Source organism: Neopsephotus bourkii, unplaced genomic scaffold, assembly GCF_033783945.1.
Source record: "Neopsephotus bourkii isolate Nb327-2 ecotype Australia unplaced genomic scaffold, CSIRO-AGI_Nbou_v1 NB_318, whole genome shotgun sequence".
In the NCBI taxonomy this organism is placed as follows: Eukaryota; Metazoa; Chordata; class Aves; order Psittaciformes; family Psittacidae; genus Neopsephotus; species Neopsephotus bourkii.
Genome location: NW_026900826.1, coordinates 9,741,865 through 9,761,759, shown reverse-complemented (window position 1 = coordinate 9,761,759; position 19,895 = coordinate 9,741,865). Strand labels below are relative to the sequence as shown.

Below are 19,895 nucleotides of genomic sequence, written 5' to 3'. Positions count from 1 at the left end.
TTAAACTGAGTGAATTTACAGGCATTAAATGATAGATACAATACAATTTATAAAATATAATTTATAATGCAACTATAATGTAATATAAATATAATATTAAATTAGAATATAAATTATAGTTATATTACTTGCCTTTTTAATGGAAAAACACGCTTCTTCTGCAGCTAATGAAAGATAGCATTAAGCTCATTGAAGAAAATTCATCCTGTCTCACTGTATGCCTGTGTTACTGATTTGCAAAACTTGAGCTGATAGTATCCATTAAGCTTGATTTTAGTGATGGATATAAAAATTAACCTTGAATATCTACGTGGTGGTGACATACTTGAGTGTTGCATCAGTCAGTATTTGGTTAATTATCCAAGTATCCCTGTGAAAAGAGCAGGCTCCAGCTGGCTGTAATTAGGGCTGAATTGTTCCATGCCTTCAAGACAATTTTTACATTCATGGGATCTGCAGCTTTCTGTTGTCCTCATTTCCTGTAACTTAAAAGTACTTGTAGCTCACAGAATTAAAGGGGGGCAAATGGGGAGAGAGGCTCTGCGGATAAATCTTGCTAACATCCTTAGAGGTCTGAGTGAGAAATATGCATTGCAAGTTTAAAAAACAATAAAAAGGAAAAAAGGCAAAGAAAAAAGGGAAAAAATACCAGGGGTCCTAGCCAAAAAGTGCTGTTTCACTTGATGAGAAGAAAAGGTGGATCTTTAGAAAGCACAGTGGGTTCTATGAAAGCTGAAATCTGTGCTCTGTAAATCTTGGTCTTAATGAGAGACCACCAGGCTGTGTAGGAAGAAACTTGGATAGCAAATCAGGAAGGCATGTGACATAAAACAGTCAATGGAGATTCAGTAATTCAGTAGCCATGGGATACAGCACTAATGGTGAGATATATCACATCCAATTTGTTGAAGTAAGTCTCCCCTTTTTGTCCTTGTGCTGTGGAATTACTGGCACTGCAGTACTCGTATTCTCTCTAACGGATGTCCTAGCTGCAGGAGATGCCCCTCAGCATGCTTTCTCTCTTCAGTATTAGGGTCATCATGAGCTGTACTCTGTGCAGCCTCTGTTGTTATCAGCCTTTATTTTAACCCATGATCAAGACTAGCAAATTCTCAAATTAGTACTCTTTTTGGGGAAGAAATAGCCTTTTGTTTAGTTTGCATGTAAAATTGCACATTGGTATTTCAGTGGTATCCAGTGGGGAAGGTACATGCCAGGAACTGTGAAATAGAGAAAGCGGTGGTGGGGTGCAAGTAATGATTATTTTAAGAGCATCTGTAAACAGGTAGTTCCAGCCCATAGCCTCATGTAAACTGTCTCTTGAGTATCTTGAGATCAGGTAAAACAAGGTTGTCATGTCTTTGTGATTTACCTGAGCCACTCACAGTTCCCAGGAAAAACATTTGGCCCTAGGGAATGTGTTGGACACAAGGGTGGTGCTCCCCTTTGCAGGGAGGTTGTGCTACACTGCTCCAGCAATCTGAAATGAATGAAGTGTTCCTCTGACAGCAGCATGGAAGCTTTTATGCAGCATGGTAGGTCAGTCAACGTGAGCCCAAGAGCTTCAGAACAGTACTTGGCTGTAGGCTGTGCTGCTTCTCTTCTGCTGAAATCTCTGCTGACCACTTCTTGGGGTGCAGAGGGCAATGTTGCTCCAGCAGCGACCTCACTGCTGCTCCCAGCCATGCAGTGGCGTACCCTCTGTGGCTGAATGTTCAGTGCTTGTTGCGTATCTTCATGAGCCCTTCCAACTTGCTGACCTGACTGAAAACGCCTTTTCCTCCCTATCCACAGGTTGATTTGCTGCGGTTTGAAAGCCAAGTCTGTTCAGACGTGTCAGAGCACGGCTCAAGAGAAGTGGTGAGGGTATCTGAAGGTGAGCATCTTTAAGGTTACTAATGTCTTATCAGCATAATGGCCTAAAGGAAGTTAATGAAGCCAGCAGTTGATAGGGAAAGGTGTAAAAGTTAAATTCTTCTTTATTAAATGTAAATTAAATCTTTCATAGGCAGTAATAGTTGTATGAGTTGTATGAGTCTTTTACTGATTGCCTTCATATCTGTGTGTATTTTCTGATTTAGATCTATTCAGACAGGCAGCTCCAGCAGTGGCTGTGCAGGTATCTGAGCTGCATTTAGAAAATGGCTTTGCAGTGGAGTCATATAATTGTTATTACTCCTTTTTCTGAACATGAGCAATCATTCTCCACTGCCATGGCATTGTTCACTCCACAAACATAGGTAATGAGTGCATAAGAGCACTTGCAGTGTTGCAGGTCTGAAGTGTACAAAATACACACAAGAAAATCAATTTTATTGTGTGTGCTGAATTAAACTTTTTTATTTGCCTCTGTGTGTTTGATTACATTATTAATAGAGAATTAATATATTTTGTGCTATTTAGACAAGAATGCTTTACTTACTGAGCTGCTGCTGGGAAAGCTTATATTCTCTAAGCACAGAATTCAGAGTCATAGATTCTGTTTATTGACTGAAAATAAGTTTCTTAATCCTCAGTATCTAGATAACTTCCTTGAAACCTTACTGTGACAATTATGGCAGAAGAGCAGAACAGATAAGTGACTGATAGCCATACCTGTACATACTTAACAGTTTCAGCTCTAGCCATACCCTAGTGAATCCCTCATACGTGGTTTGATGTTAGTTAAATCAGTCTAGTAACTAGCTGCAAGCAAAGGCAATTGATGAACTTTCCCCCATTATAAAGTCATAGAATGGCTTAGGTTGCACAAGACCTTTAAGATCGTAGAGTCCAAGCATTAACCCAGCACTGCTAAGTCCACCACTAAACCACATCTTTAAGCACCACATCTACCCGGGCACAGGCTGGCTCATGTTCAGCTGTCTGTCAGTCAACACCCCCAGGTCCCTTTCTGCTGAGCAGCTTTCCAGCCACTCTTCCCAAGCCTGGAGCATTGCATGGGGTTGTTGTGGCCCAAGTGCAGGACCTGGCCCTTTGTCTTGTTGAGCTCCGTACAATTGGCCTTGGCCTATGGATCCAGCCTGTCCAGATCCCTCTACAGAGCCTTTGATCCTTCAGCAGATCAGCACTCCCACCCAGCTTGGTGTCTGCAGGCTTAGTGCAGGTGCACTTAACCCTCTTGTCCTGATCATTCCCACAGGACAACCCATCTCCTTCCCTTTCTTCAGTTTTGGTTTCCAGCAGGGGAATTTGCTGCAGGGTCCCATAAGCACCAATACTGGAGGCAGGCTGCGTGGTCACTTGTAACATCAAACACAAACTATGGGATGAGGGCAGGTTTCACTGTGTTTCTGGATGTCATGGCCACAGTTGCCATTTCACGTGTTTATCTTTCAGTAGTTTCCAGCAATCTAACAACTACGTGTTTCCCAGGCACATTAAAAGAGAATTCAGTTATCATGGCAAATGTTAAAGGTAAAACTCCCAACAAAATCCAGGAGCTCTTCAAAACCTCCTCAACTCTACATTGTGGTCCCTGAGGTCATTAATCCTGCCATGACCCTACACTCTCAACTGCCTCACCTCATGCAGAAGTTTAAGCATGTATCTCACAGTTCATGTTACAGTGATCTATGGAACTTCCAGCATGATAATGCTTCATAATCATTCAGAGTTGGGTATTGACTGCAATAACCACTAACCTCCTTCTGCAGTGGTGTGCCCCAAAAGGAATGGCTTTCGTGTTAAAACATGAGTGGAGTACACTGTAATGTTTAATGCATCATTTTAACAGTACTCTCAAAAAGCCAACTATCTTGGTGTGTTATTATCTCACACTCTGCAGTAGTTGTTTCTTATTTAAATGTCCCATCTCACTTGAGATTTAATGTAATTAGAACCAGCCTGTGGAAAAATCTTTTTCTATTATGCCTTAGTTATTGTTCCAGTCAAGATGGTAAAGGAAATCTAACAGGATATAATGAAAATGATACAACCATTTGCAAGAGGCACTTCTCCTGAGGGAAGCACCACTTTTCATTTAGCTTTGTATTTCTAAACATGGTATATGTCTGGAATGATTCCACTGAGACTTGCCAGTACACCTGAGAGCAGTCAGGTACATCTGACAGCAGTCTGACCTGATGATACAAGAGGGAACCAAAGGTAGCACAGCGATAAGCCTCTTGCACTATGAATGTTGCTTTACAGCCAATGTTGAGCCAAAACTAGGTCTACTTGCCCACTGAGGTATGTGTGAAGGAATTGGGTCTACCTTAATAAGCATCTCTTTGTTTCCTCTAGCTGTAACATCTTCAATGGGGAGGTACATCCAGAATGTACTATCTGAAGATAGCTGCAAAGCAAGTCATACACAAAGCTATAGGGTAATGTGTTTCCCAGACAAGAAGTGATGTTCCTGCTACAAAAGGGTAGGATGTCAAAGGCAGAGAGTCCATTATCTTGGTCTGGCTTGGAGTCAGGATCCCAGCAAGGTGTGAGCTGGTCCCTCACCGCTCTCTATGCCTGTGTGATTTCTGAGGGTTCAGATGCCACTACTCTGCATCTTTGAGCTTTTATATTGGGGTTAAAATTTTATCTTAAAGCTGGTTTGCAATCTTTTCTCTTTTGTGCAGAAGCCACTTGTGAACAGGCTTTTGTATTGTCAGTATATGTTATAGTCATCTACATTAATTCACACTAGTATTGATAAACTTGAAGTCAGAGAGGCTTTATCAAGAGGCTGCATGCCCTGGAGCCCAGTTAGAAACACAGTTCTTTCAAGGGGCGATGGTAGGATTTTCAGCCCTGCTATTTCAGCTCACCATGGCTGTGTATGGTTGGAATGAGCTCACAAAGCAGCCGTGTTTATCTGGTGCTGTTGACGTTCACCTCTGACAGCAGGGACTTGAAAATGCAGAGGAGTAGAGGCAGCTAAGTCTGTCTTCAAACAAACGTCAGAAGCAACAGATTGATCTTGGCTTTCAAAGCTAACAGCATAGAAATTCCAGTGATCAAAAAGTCAGGAGTTTGGGACCTGCAAACTATTGCTTTCAATATATGTATAAAATATATACTATAATATTCAATATATATGTAATTATATATTATATATATATAGTTTGAAACTATTGTTTCAGCTCCAACTTAAAAAATTAGACCTCTACCTGAAAAGATTCATTGATTTGTACGTTTCTGGGGTTGCTGCTGTCTGATCTGTCAAGCACTTGTGCACAAGTTTGTCTTCTCTGTTGCCTTGGACTCTTTGGAACCAAGGAAGCAGTGATTCCTTCCTCTCCCCTTCCCCCCATGCCTTTTTTTATGAAGAAATGATTAAATGCTTTGAGTACAAATGCACATGAATATTTATAGGAACTTTTATAACATTTAGCAAGGCAATGCTTCATGGCTGTCTCTTTCTGAATGCACATAATAAAGTATCCATAATTTCTTTGAAGTTGCACTTGCTCTGTACTAATTTGATCACAGATTGGTAGGAACTGGAGGCTCCTTGGGGCTGCAAGGCAGCAGTTGTTGGTGCTGGCAAAACACAGAGCTCCTTGCTGTGTTCCCTCCTTTTCTCTTAAATGCCTGTGGTTTGACATTAAATAAGAATACGTTTTTCATGCATCATTTACAGTTAAGTTGCAGAAAATTGCCAGGTAGCAATCTTGTAACCTGCATTGAATGAATACCTGACTCTCCCTGCATTTGTACTTCAGCCCTGGAAGAAACAGCTTTAAGTGTTTTCTGCTTGAAACACTAACACTGCAGAACAATTGAAGGGCCCTGGAGCACACTCTGCAAACCACTTGGAGGATCCTCCTGTTAATGCAAAAACTGTTTTAGTCTCCACTTGTTCCTTTGCGTATTGTCTCTTGGTAACAGTGCATCCTGTGAATACTGACGAGTGTGTGTAATGCCTCAGAGTCTAAGGCACCCATTTCTAAAAAGCAAATGGAAACTCGGCGCTGTTAATCGCAGTATTTATCCCCTCGACATCCTTAAAGCATTTAGATCAGATTAAGAAGATGAGCAGTCTGATGACAGGAGAAAGAAGAAAGACTTCAGGCAAAAGGGAGTGGAGGATAAAGCTGCATTTTTCAAAGCTGAAGATTGCTTTAGAACTGGGTTTGGAAGTTCCTTGCTCATATTATGTATTATAACTCCTGCCCTCCTCCTCTATAAAGAAATTGCCATAAGTTGCATGTGCTCATGTCCACAAAGTTACTCTATTAATTGCAGGTTTATGGCTATTTAAAAGCTGGGTGCTATTTTCTGTACTGGAAGGTGTTTATTGGAGCTTTACCTGATGTGTAGGCCTGTATGAACACCAACAGGAGCCTCCTTCAGCTGCTCACACCAGCCAAAGCACTGCAGCAACCCACCCTCACTGCTTACCTTCACCACAGCCTGAAACGCTGCTGTGAACATTCCAAATGGTGTGGTGGTGCAGTGCTCCCAGTGTAAGTGCTGGTGCAGCAGACCTGCTGTGAAGGCAGCAGTGGGAATCGCTTCTAGAACCACTGCTGTTGGCAAAGCCATCTCATCTCCTATGGAGTCAGCTATAGTAGGTACCCAGGAGCGTCTGGCTGGGTTTTAGTGTGTCATTGCAAGCTGTCTGCTGATAGACTAGGCTTTGTGGAGATGTTTTAAACGTTCCGTAGGTTTCCAGCTTTCTCTGGGGTAATTTCTCTGCATGAATTTTCCCTGGGATTCATTACTATTATTGTTTTTTTTTTCTGTTGTCTTCTATCTGGTCACGATGTGTACATCTTGTGCAGATCTCAGCCTGAAGAACTCAGAAATACACCGACATTGAAATGTCTTCCTTTTTTGTGTGTTTTAAGTATGTGTAATATACACTTCTCTGCCACTAAGATGTACAAGCTCTACTGGTGTATTCTTAAAGGTGGCACTATTTATGTCACTGTAACCTCTACAAAACTACTATATTTGACTTTCAGATAGTGATGTCTATCTTTTCAGAATCACTTTCATGACTGGAAAAGGAGAACTGAAAGAGACAGCATCAACAAGCAGGTTTCATTTCCATTGCAGCTGCATACTTGCAGCATTGCCTTTATCCCTCTCTATTAAAATAGTTTTGAAGGAAAATAATACTCTCAGTTGTGCTTGGGCTATGCAAAACTTTGAAGGCAGGCACCTGATGAACATGAAACATTACCTTGTTTACCAAGATTTGCAGCTTGGTTACTACTGTGGGAAAAGCTTGAGCTCCCCTGTTACCTGAGTATGTTTAGCAGCAGTAGTAATGCTGAATCTTGGTGCAACAACCCAGGGTTTGCAGCTACCAGAAAACAAAGGTTTTATTTGTTTCTAACTTATCAAATCCACTCAAACAGCTTAAAAAGGAATACAAACCTTGGACAATAGTAACTGCAAGAGATTTTGGGTCATGTTCTTCATGGGGAAGATTAAAATTGGACTTAGAAAACCCTCTTCCTAATGTCTTTACACTTTCAGAGTGTAAAAGCGAATTGTGCACCGGGAAATGAAGAGGCAAATCAAGCAGTAAGGGTGGAGGGACTGTTTGAGACTCTCGTTTGTCTGTGGATCCTGCTCTGTTAAGGGTTCACAGAGATTTGAGGCAGAATTAATTGCATTCCTTTTACAGAGCCTCAAACTGGGCCTTCCATCACACCCTGTGACATAAAACCCCTCCCTCAAGCAGTGAACTTGCTGCTGGAGCTTCGTATCTTAAAACTGGTTAGTGCAGAAGGGCCCATTACTGAAAGGGAAGGCACTGGGCAGTGTGAGGAATCTGCTTTTTCCTTTCCTTAGCCCAGCACTGCAGACATTAAAGATGATGCTGCCTGCTTTCAGCAAGCAGCCATCTCATTATCTCTGTGAAGCCTGTCTTCTGCTCTTTTCCTTTCCACTTCTTCTTTCTCCAACTTTTAGCATGTCATTAAAAGAGTACAGTGGCTGAAGAGTGAAAACTGAATCTTCCCAAATGCTGTTCCTTGTAAAATGTAATCCATCGCCCACACATCCCAAGGCAATGATTGAAGATCTTGTCTAATTTGTCTTACTTGAGATTTAAGCAAAATCATCTGCTGAGTGTTTCAGCCTATCTTGGTGCATTACAATTCAGCCAGCCTTCTCTGAAAAGAGAAATGTGGAAATAAGCCATGCTTAATGTACCAGTCTTTTATGTCTGGCGAACAAATTTAACACAGGACGTGAGAGATACAGGCCTGCAGTCTATCTTCTGACTACACAATGCTAATTAGCATTACAAACCCATCCTTTCATTAATCATGTTGAATAACCGCAGACTTGGAAGTGTTCTGTGCTGGAGCAGCAGTGCAGGAGGTTGGTACTGAGCTGCACTTGGCAAAGTGCATTTGGGGTTGGCAGCAGAGGGGCAGTCGGGAGCAGAAGCACTGCTGTGATGCTGCATCCTGGCACCTGCAGGTTGAAGAGAGCTAGGGTCTACCACAGCGGGGGACCGTAGGGCAGCATCCTGCTTTAGCAGAGCCAGAGGTGGAGGTAAATACGAGGTTATATGCAGCAGCTCTTTATAATCAGCCTGTTATGAGACATGCCCTTAGTTTCTGTGTGTCCTTCCGCATTTCTCTCCAGTCTTCCTGTTCCTTCAGTGCCATATGACAGTAAGGAAACTATTTTGCTCTCTGCAGAAAAAAAGGAGAAAAAAAACTTTTATGTAGCAAAACCTTTGGTATTAATATGAATTTTGAAAACCTGCACAGTGCAGAGCAAATATGCTTCAGTTTCCCAGTGTATTTGTATGAAGCAGCAGAGGGGCCGAGCCCTACAAGTGCATTCAGACTTGATAAGCAGCTGATAAATCTCCTACTATTGACTTTCATGATTTCTTTTTTTACATGCTGCATTGTAGCATCCAAGCATGGTTCTGCTGCCTTTATCGAGCTTGACATACAGCAATTTCTATGAAAATTAAAGCTTTGGGATCACTGTTAACATCCTTGCTTTCAACAAAAGGCTTTTTAGAGCAGCTGACTTCAAAAAGCTGACAAGTGATTGTTACATGAGAAATGATTTGAGTAGGAGTAACCTAACCCAGCCCTAGGAGGTGGCGTGAGGAGGATTCATTTTCTGGTGATGCCAAAAAAACATTTCTGCAAATCTCTGTGGAAATCTGAAAAATTAAACCTTGGATTTTTAATGTAAATTACTTGGAGTGGGTTTTTCTATGGGATGTCTGCCCAGTACTAGTGCAAACAAAGAGCTCAGCTTTTGAAAATAGCTTTAAAATAAGGCCTGTTTGTTGCATTTGCAAACCCATGTTTCCTTCCTCAGGCCTGTGTGTATTTTCTTTCCAGATGCTGAGTTTTAGTGAGCTGTGAACAGGTATCTCTTCATTAACAAGTATAGAAAAGGCTCAATGAACTTTTAAATACTGTATGTTTTAAGTTCATTCTTGATATGTTATCAGGGAACTGCAATGATGACAATGCAGTGTATATTATGTGGATCAGGCCTGGCTATAGGCGGTAGGTCTGAAACTGACTGTAAGCAGGAGGTTCTTACTGAGGTAGCATGGAATGCTGCGGGTTAATCTTTGCCTAAAATTAGTCAAGGTTTCTTCAGGAGTCTGAAGGGAAATGCAAATAGAGCGAGCAGGAAGTCTGCAAGCAGAGGTGCTCACTGATTGCACTGAACAAAGGCTTGAGCAAATAACTTGTATCTATTATGTGCAATTGTAAAGTGAGAATAAAGAGTTTAGGCCAGGCTTGCCTGACCCCACTGAGAGAAGCGAAGATGCTCAGAAGCTTGTGCAAGTCATGACCACCCCGTTAGCATGAGTTCAGGACTGAAAAGGAGAGTGCCTGGACTCCACACACAGAGGAATCGATTTCAAGAGTAAGAAGGGGTTGTTTCCGTTGTGTTTGTCGCTGGTATGAAGCTCCAGGAATGCTGTGCTGTCCTTTGGAGAGCAGCAGTCCAAGGGTGCTAGTAACAGTTCTCAAGAGTGACCAGTCATTAAAGGTGTGAGCAGCTTGTGTTACAGACAAGACTAAAAGCTCAATTTGCCCTTTTATTAGAAAAGGCAAAGTAGAACCAATAGTACTACTGAAGTGTGGGGTCAGGAGTAACACTGTGTTGCATAAACGAGTAATGAGTAACACTGTGTTGCGTGGCTGCTGTAATTACCATTTTTCATGATTTCACTAACAGTTGGGATCCCATGTACTGTTTAAATATCTGTAACATATGCCATTATGTGTTATTAAGCTGAGTTTGAGCCCACAGCTTTGAAGTCTGCTGTACAGATTTTCTTTTCCTGTATAAATTGCAAGATTAAGTACTACAGTGAGCATTTAGTCTCTTCTGTGGACCATGCTTGGGAGTCCTGGTACGTACATCACCTTCTTGTGCATAGTGTTGATGAAGCAGTATTGGGGAAGCATGTTTTAGATTCCTGAGCAGTTTTCCCCATTTGATGGAGTATTGATATTGTCTCTGGTCTGTCTATAAGGACTGAGCTTAGGACCTCAGCAGGGAGCCATGGGAAGGGTATTGCTGCTTGCTGCCTTGCAACTCGTTTCTTACATGGATGTGGTGGAGTAGGTTTCTCTGTTTCTCTTAGACTAGTCCTTATCACTGTTTAGTTCAGTTCAAAAGGCAATGTGTTGCATACAGCAGGAAAAAACCACCCTCCAGACCCTCCATGAGGGCAGGCAATAGAAGCCTTTTGTATTTTATTCAGGTTCATAGCAACAGAATGCAATTGCCCAATTGTAAAGTCCGTTCCTATACAGGGATGGACTCGTAGCAGACCTGTGTGCTAGTAAAGTACATTGTCATAAAAGCCTTGTTGGAAAAGTAAAGAATTCCAATGGGTGTGATTGTGCTTTTATCTTCAGGTCACTGTAGGTTGTGTCATTTTAGCGGTCCAAGACTAGAAAATTCCCACTCTGTTTTTTCTGGGCAGAAAAAGCTTTGCAGGTCAGGATTCTCTCGAGCACAAGTAGCAAAATGTGTGTTTGTCAGTCAGCTCCTGTAAGGAAAACGTTTCCATGAAAAAGAGCTAAAGGAAAAGAATTCAGGAGTGCTGCTTCTGCAAACAAACATGTCTCTTGCTTTCCTTTCCCTTCCTAGAGCTTGCTCACAGTGCAACAGCAGTGTTGGTTCATGCTGTGTCCTGATGTGTGTAAGGTTGCAAGCTTGTGTAATCAGCACTGTTAATGAGTACGTGAGTGCTCTGACAGCACAGCTCTTGTCTCTGTAGGTGGAGGGAACAGCTTCGAGGGCACCATGGGCTCACAGGGGTGCTGCGAGCAGAAGGGGCTGTGGGAGTGGGGGGACGTGTGCCAGGCCCTACTTTGGGTTGCTCTAAAAGCCACCTCTGGCTTTTAAGGGGCTGGATGCTCTTGCTGCCCACAAAGCACATTGATCCTTAGGGGAGGTGTTGCCTGCAAGAAGTCAGCTTTCTCAAAAGCAGTAGGCAATTCCTTCTTTCCCTTTCCTTGTCTCACAGCACTGGGTAAGAATTACAGTGGTTTACATAGTTGATGAGTTTCAACATCTCTCTTTGAAAATGAAGGTGGTTTCTTCTCTCATGAAGTAAAGTGAGCAAATTCCTTCACTGCAAAAACCAGTCACTGAATGTAAAGATAAAATCTGATTCAGATTTTCTGTTACATTTCCTTTTGGATTCCAGCACAGCATTGTGTGGTGGAAAGCTGTGCAGGGTAATGCATAGAGAAAGCACAGAGAGCACAGTCCTGGTGTCCTGGGGTGTGTTATCCTAAAAGATGGTCAGGTACAATGCTTGCTGATCAGAATAAGTAACAAACCAGTTCTTGTTCATCATGAATGCTACAAGCACCCAATTTCAGTATCTGCCACCTCCTTTAATGACTTTCACCCACGATGGTGCTTTTTATCTAACGCTTTCTCATCAGTGGTGGCTCCCCATGTTATGGGGATGGATTCTAGGCAGTGCCTAAGGACTTTCTGTCTAAGAATATGTGTTGTAAAGCATTGTTGTTGTTTGCCTTTTAACTTCAACACTAGTAAACAGTAATAGAGTGAACCTTCTGCCTTCCAGCTCATTGCTCATCTTACTGCTGTGGTCTGTGACTGCATTCATCATGCCTGGTAAAGCGGCTTACTGGGATGAATTAATGACACACTAATTAGAAAAGTGGCCTGAGTGAGAATAAGCTGCATGAACCAGCTTTGATGGCCAAAAAATTACCTGTAGCCAGTTTCTCAAGATTATCAGAGAGATCTTCCAATTAGAATGTCTGTCTTTGATCATAGATGCAAGGAACAAGGCAAAATGACTGCACTGGGTGGAAGGCAGTGGGAGGAGATGGTTGCTGTGGAACGGGAAACTGAAGTTTTTAAAGAGATTCAAGCCCTTTCCAGGCACTTGCTCCACCCAGAAGCAAATGAGATACCAGCATGTGGCTCATTTTCCTTTGTATTTCCCACCATAAGCTAGTAATATAAGCATCTTCAACAGTTAAATTGGTTAGGTTAGTTGCAGAGAAACCCCTTTGTCATCTCCTGATTTTTCTATCTTGTAGCATGACAACATCCAAACAGCTCTCATCTTTTGTAAGGCTTCCACCTGGCTTCCTCATCTCTGCAGTTACCACCACCTTATGCATCGCTGTGGATTTGCATGGATCATTGCAAGATGTGCTAGCGTAGGGAACAGTCAGTTGGCCCAAGCAGTTCATAGCCCAAGATCCCAGCTGCCCAATATCTAATGTGACAGTATAGTCGTAAAAAGTCAAAATGAACACAAGAGTGGTTCCAGGGCTGAGGTATAAGCCTGGCACAAGTGTGCTAAAACAAAGTGTGGGAGGAGGAGAGAAGGGCTTTAGGAGATAATGAGGTATTCGTCATATTTCACCATACAGCTATTTTGCTCTATTAAACTAAAACCACTGACAGTGAAGAGGAGGCTCAGATAAAAAGGAAAAAACAGAATCCTGTTGTTATCAAAGGGACTGATTTTCGGAAGGGCCTTGCCAGAGGAAGGCTTACATAGGTAAAATCCTGAACAAGAGGGACATGCCATACAGAGTGGGAAGGGATAAGGGTAATGCAGGTTGGATGGAAGAGTATAGACCAGGAATCTGTAAGGGAACACCTTGTGTTCTGTGGTTCTTTGGTGCATCTCTGGTGAAGCAGGGGATAGGATGTGGGAGCATGAGGAGGCTGACAGCTGGTTGGTCCCTTGCAGGCAGTGTGACACCAGGCAGTGGTGGCTCTGCACTGGCACCGGGGCCTTCACACTGCCCAAACACGCAGCATGGATTATAAGAGAATAGTGTGAATGAGCAAGTTTTCTTCTCAATTCTAACAGTTGATGCTTTGGGTAAGCACTGCAAGTGGAAGCTTTGTGTTCACCCCACCTAACATGATTCTCAGTGTCTCATCCTATATATAAGCATCTAATTTTTTTGCTAACCCAGCTGATCTCTTGATCTCAGTGCCAGCTTGGATCAGTAAAGCACTTTATATGGAGTAATTTTCTTTTTACTAATTTAAATATGCTACATTGGGTTTGTTGCTCTTTTTTTTTTGTGATAGACACTAAATGGAAACACACAGTCTATCTTCTTTATGTGATGCATCATTTAATATTGTTTTACTTGTCTCAGTCCCGAACTAAACTATCTAATCTTTTTGTTTCACTTAATATAGAAAGCTTTTCATCCCTTAAGGTGTTTTTGTGGTGAATGCATTTCTTCGTGATGTGTTGTAAATAGAACTGAACACAGTATTCAGTAAATCACATCACTGATTTTTCTGACAATGAAAGCGTGTGATCTGCTGCTTGCCTTGTGTGTTCTGTTGCACCATTTGCAAGTCCTGTAGTGACCAATTGTGAGAACTTCTTAGGAACTACAAATTACACTGTGCCTTTTCTCTTTTGCCCATTATTTCACTGTTTGGTAGGAGGAAGAGCAGGTTTCCTTTACAGAGGTTTTGATAAAGAAGCGTTTCATTGATACTGTCCTTAGCTCCTTGCTGTGCTGACGCCTGGTTCCAATAAGGTACCCCAGAATTCCATGCGTAGCTCAGCCATGGGGCTCTTGGGTTTCTCCGCAGTGCTTGGCTTTATGCAGTCCAACCGTACTGCTGTTGATCTTCATTTATCATTTGTATCTCCATTTTTTTATAATGACTGATGGGGTTTTAGGTTTGAACCGATTTCTCTCAAGTCCTTATTCAACAATTCACAAGGCTCTTGTAGAGGGGGTTGAGTCCTATGGGGAGAACTGGCTTCTCTGCAGTGGGTTTTATCTTCTACAGTGTTGCTGACTTCTTACACTGCTGCAATCCATAGTTCTCTCCTAAGTTGCCTGCTCCTGATACTACAGAGTTTGTTTGCCTTTGGCAACTTTGCAGTAAGACCCTTCATATCTTTTCTGATGTTATTTGGTATTGGATGTTATTTGCTACCCACAAGTTACTTTGCTAAACTGAAACTGGTATATTTATGGCAGTTATGGGTTTTGCTGCCTCAGGGGTTCAGCATAAGGATATCTGGAGGCAGAGGTTGCAGTAGTCCCAGGGAGAGTTTTAAGTAAACTGAAGTTGCAGAATTGATGGATTCAATAATACAATGATGATACACACTTACTTCACGCTCAAGCTGTGCTCAGCAGAAGGCTAACCACAGCCATTACTGGGTTTTGTAACTACAGAAGCAATATAATACTTTTCAGGTATTCGTATTTTGTTTGTTGTGAACTCATGCTGGAGAGGTTCAGTAAAGGTTTGGTAAAGTTTATTCTTCTGCATGTTTTCATGTGCTTAACAACAAGCAGAAAAGATCAAAGGGCAGGATTTCAAGTGAGCCCGGGAGAGGTAAATCCACCATAATTCAATTGGTCAAGGCACAGGCATAGCAGTGTAATTTGAATATGTTGTGAAGGGCTTAATTCTCATCATTTTGCTTAAATAGCATTGGGGGAAACTTAAATGTGCTCAAATTGGGGATTTTTTCTTCATTATCATTATTATCATGCTTGCTTCTGTCAGCAGATGCACTTACCCTTAATGTGCTGCTAGAGCCTGGAATGTTGTACACAGCCTTTTTTAGGAATGAAGGTAAACCCAAACTGTTCCAAAGTCTGGTTTATCTTGGGGGGGGGGGGCTGTTAAAAAAGTATAAAATGAAAACTAACTTTCTGTGCAAGTAAAAAGCACCCCTGAGGAAAGTACTGTGCAGCCTTGTCTGAAGGGTCACTGTAATACGAGCGTATGTGGTCATCACAAATCTGTTAATGCCAAATGATGATTATATTTTTGCAAAAGGGAAAAAAAAGAAATATATATATGTATTTTAAATAGTTTTCTCCAATCAAGAACGTCTTCTAATTATTGGAACTCTTCTGAGTTCATATTCAGATACATGCCTTGGCTGCTGGTCTGTTGGGCCTCGACACCAACTATGGGAGTTTGTTCATACTACTGTTTCTTGTGTTCTCAATATAGTGATGCAGAATCTAATCAGATTAGCTGGGCAGATCCTGAGGATAATTCTTGCCTTTCCCCTGCTCTGTGGCATTACCTCTTTGGGTTAGGTGAATTGGAAAGAAATGCCTGTTTTGTTCTGAAGCGTTACAGGCTGTGTAGCCCTAGGCAGGTTTTGCTCCAGTTCGTTGGTTCTCTCTATCATGTTTTATTCTGGCAAGTTTTAGGTAAAAAACCCCAAACATATTCAAGGGTTTCTTTCACTTACTCAGTTTTATGAAATGTTTATGTAATTTAAACACTTTTTAGGGAGAGAAAACAGAGTGTGTGAGCTTAAAACCAGAAATAGTTGCAAGTTGTTTCCCTGATTTTGTTTCACGCAGTCTTGTAGCAAGTTTATAACTAGGTTTTCTCTCAGTCCTTCGGGTGGAAGTGGTTCTGGTGTCCTCTCCATCCATCATACCCCTTCAATCTCAGCAGCACAGCAACGCGGTGCTGAAGAGAGGTTCTAAAATAAGTTGGCAGCTTTTCCCTCTGGGTCATTGCTCAGTATCACTGCAGATTCGTTGCATTTTCTGCAGAGCTGTCATCTTGTGGCATTGGACAGTTACCAGGGCACTCGGTTCTGACTGGGTGTTAAAAACCCCCAACCTATCTTCAACAAGATAGAACTTTGCTTTTTTAACAGCAATGATAATGCCTAGCGTAGATGGAAATTTCCATCTGTGCTGTCTGCCACAGGCACAGTCCTGGCCTGTTACAACAATGCTCTGGGGTTAGTGAGTATTAGTCCACTTTGAGAAGAAAGCTGTGGCAGTCCGTGACGCTCTTTGCCAGGAGTTACTTTCACATTTGTTTCCTGGCATAACTCATTTGAAGTTAAGTGCTGGGACTGAACTGGGCATCACACTTAAGAATCTGTGTCTTGATCTTCCACCAGACTGTGAATCACTGCTCCTCTCTACAACAGCCGGTACTGGAAAATGCTCATTCAACTTTGTGAAGTGCTCAGGGACCTCCAAGGGCACTGCTCATGGGTTTTTACGTCGATACATTCGATATGATTTCCAAACTCTGGTGCTCTATAGCATCTTTCTCTCTTTTCTTCTTGCTCAATTTACATTCCATTAGTACCTGCTGCAGGATTGTTCGAAGCACAGTGCTCTCGGATACTGAATGCAAACAAGTGTGCTTCCCCACATGCCTTCAAATTGGGACCATGACTTCTCTGGCTGTGCAGCATTGGATTTCATGATCTTAGGGTCCTTTCCAACCTTACCCGTTCTATGATCCTACACATCTAATAGGTGCCTGCAGTTAGCTGCACTTGGGGGCTGCTTTCCTTCAAAGTAGGACAAATGATGTAAAATTTAATGGCATGAAGGATAAAATGTCCCCTAATGAGCACATCCCATTCTTCCGTGGGCCCAGTTACCTGGGGTAGTTGGCTCAGCAGCCCTGCTTCAGTAAGTTGACATGCAGGGAGATGGAGCATTTCTTTGCCCATTGCCACCCAGGCAGGAGGTTATGTGTGAAGTCAGAGCAGTCCAGGTTTTCAAAAAGGTCTCTTAAAATGTTTACAATTGTATTAAATCTTAAAAGAAACAGAAATCAGATCCTGGCAAAGAATAGCTATCACTTTGTTCTTGTTACGTTAGTCTTGTGCTGCTGTTTATGATGATCAGTGAGTGTCCAGTTCTCTGTAAGTGCATCAGACAAACCCACGAAGCCATAGTGGTTTTGTGGTGTTTGGGCACTCCTACCTAGCAAACCTAGATTGGATTCCCATTGCTGCTGTTTTCAGTCTGAGGACATGCCTGCCAAAGGGGAGAGGTTTCTGGGTTCTTCAGTAGCAATTTAATGGACAGGTGTCTGATAAGAAGGCTGATCAATGCAATTTATTCTGCAGCATAAAACCTACAGGCCCGCTTTCATGGATAGCAATGCTAAAGCTAAATGCCTTTTCCCTGGAGGAGGACAAACAAAAGGAAGTCCGTACCAAGTATCGGGAGATCTAAGAGATCAAAGTGATAGTGTTACAGTACAAATGATGAAATGCACACTTGTGCATGTTGCTCTGTAATATAGCAGGCATTCATTTAAGGGGAGCTCTTCTGCAGGATGCAGCATTGAAAACACATGTCTAATAGGTGCATTCATTTTAATATGCTCATTCATGGAGCAGGCCTGATTAATTAGTGCATGTCACCATCTGGTACTTACTGAGACTATTCATTTTTAAAATGTTGAAATTGTAGGGAATGTTGCACACCAATTAAGTTCCTTTTAATTGGATTACGTTAGTATAAAGTATTACTGGAGGAGGCTTTCATTGTGATGCAGCCAGCATGCATCTAAAGGAGACCTGCCAGCCTGAAATTACTTAGAAAGGGAAAATGCCTCAAATGTGTGTTCATCACTATCTCTGTGCACTCAACAAAGATGATGTCAACAAAAACCCTTCTGCATTTCTGTGCAGTGAGGGTATCTCAGCTGATTACTTCTTCATCTCTGCTCTGCAACTCTTGAGCCTGTCATCACCTCCCTCTGACCTGGAAAGTGAAACATGCCTTTGTGTTTCTGTCTGATATCAGCTCAACAGGGCCAGCCTGAGCCCTCCTGTGTGCAATTGTGCATCTGCTGAAATGAGGAGCGTTATTCTCATTTACACAAAGAGTGATTTGGCCTTTAAAGCCGATAAACTGTCTGTGCTGACTCAACCGTTTAGTGAATGAAGTATCACGATCTGCTGGCTGCAGCACCACATTAGGAGCAGAACTTGTCTGTCTGTGCTTGTTCCTGTCACTGACTCACTTGGTGAATGTTAGCACTGCGGTGTTTCCATGTATAAATCCCAAATAGTTATGTTTAGCAGCTTAACATGAAAAGCTTTGAGATAGAGATGAAGTGCACAATGTTGATAGTATGTATTTACCATTAATGCTTTCTTTGTATTTAACACCTGAGGTTGTTGTTGTCTTGAAGTGAGTTCTGTCATCTGAACTCCTCGTTCCAGCAGAGCACGCAGCCCCGTTCCTTAGCCATTGTGTGAGCCGTCATGGAAGCAGGGAGTTAAGAAAGAGACGTAATCCTAAGAGATGTGATGTGTGACTGCCCGGATCTCTTGCTGACCACCTTTGTGCTGGAGAGCAGGGTTAGGGTCTAGAAAGGAGAATGTGAGGGTGATTTCTCTTGCTGTGTTTGGGTGCATTTGCCTCACCTGCAGCGGGCTCTGCTGCCCCCTACCAAGCCGCAGCAGCTGCTAACAGCACTGGGAGCCACGGCCCGAACCCGTGTTCCAGCGGTTACTTACATCTTGTTGGTACCTAAACATTTCATTTCTATTGTCGCTCCTGGTCACTCGTGCTGTAATTCTGACTCACAATAGGGAATCTGCAGCTGGAGCAGCGTTCTCGCTAAAGGCACAGGAAAACCCCAGAAAGATCCCTTTTAGTTTCACAGTGGTGAAGGAAGCGCCTGAATTTCAGAAAGCAAATCCCATGTTTAGACATACAGTGGTCCCAGTGACTTTAATCTGTTCCAGCATAGGAGCGCTTCTGATTTCAAAGTGTGGAAGAGGCACAAAGTGGGAATTGTTTTGGTTGTTTTCTTAAGATCCATTTCCTCTCGTTGGAAAGTGTGTGTTTCCTGCGGTACAGCTGCAAGAACTGCTCATCCTGCAGGTGCCAAAGCCAATTCACTCCGTCGAACATGGTGTTAGAGAGCATGGTTGTGTTGAAGTCCTTTGCATTAGGTGTTGAAGAGCGAAAGACCTAAAATATCCATACGTGTGTTACATTTTTTCTCTGTACAAGGTATGTGTCTGCTTTTACACAGACATGTCATTGTGGGTTTTAGCTTTAACCTGAATGGCTGCATGTGGAGCTCCTGGGACATGGGATGCGTTTTTGCACAGAGCCATGTTTGTGCCATAGTCTGAACTCCAAGCAGAGCATTGCGTGGTGGTTCTGCTAAGTGTCCTGTGGTTCGCATTCATCTGTTGAGCTCAGTGCTCGTTTGGGGTAGAGGCAAATCAGTGTCTCTGAGCACAGGCAGTGGTAAAACATAAAGACGTAGTCAGAAAAGGTGTGCAATCGAGTGCTTCCTCATCGCTGCCCAGCAGTATTAGCAGAAGGTGCTTAGCCTGGAAGGCCATGGAGCTGTCTGGGTTGGGAGAAGTTTCTAGAGCAAGTGCAGTTTATGCCATTTCAGGAAATAATATCACCCAGTTAAAGCCTAAAACCCACACACATGCACTAAGCCCTCTGCTCACATTGTTTGTTCAGAGGTTGTATGTAATGGAGAAATAGCTTTTCAAAGCCAGCGTTTATTTGAGGCTCTCATTAGTGTAACTTCACTCCTTTTATGTGTTAAATGGATGAAAAGGAGCTAACCAGAGTACAGGATTCCAGCGTGTGTCCACTCACTCTCTGATTTTAGGAGAATTAGATCTTGGTGTAATTTTTCTGCTTACAATATACAGGCTTGCAAAGTGTTGA

At 42.5% G+C, this 19,895-nt stretch overlaps 2 protein-coding genes across 6 annotated transcripts in view; both read left to right on the top strand.

The window, feature by feature from the left end:
• Window positions 1-19,895, top strand: part of LINGO1 (leucine rich repeat and Ig domain containing 1) — a 443,400-nt gene that overhangs the window by 376,061 nt on the left and 47,444 nt on the right. The gene's annotated exons all lie outside the window — the stretch shown is intronic.
• PEAK1 (pseudopodium enriched atypical kinase 1) overlaps window positions 1-19,895 on the top strand; it is a 108,866-nt gene that overhangs the window by 54,412 nt on the left and 34,559 nt on the right. For 4 of the 5 annotated variants that reach the window (XM_061347694.1, XM_061347697.1, XM_061347693.1 and 1 more), the window contains exon 3: window positions 1,795-1,876. The exons of the other annotated variant lie outside the window; for it this stretch is intronic. The gene's annotated coding sequence lies outside the window, so the exon portion shown is untranslated. The remainder of the gene's footprint in view (window positions 1-1,794; window positions 1,877-19,895) is intronic. 5 annotated transcript variants of the gene reach the window in all.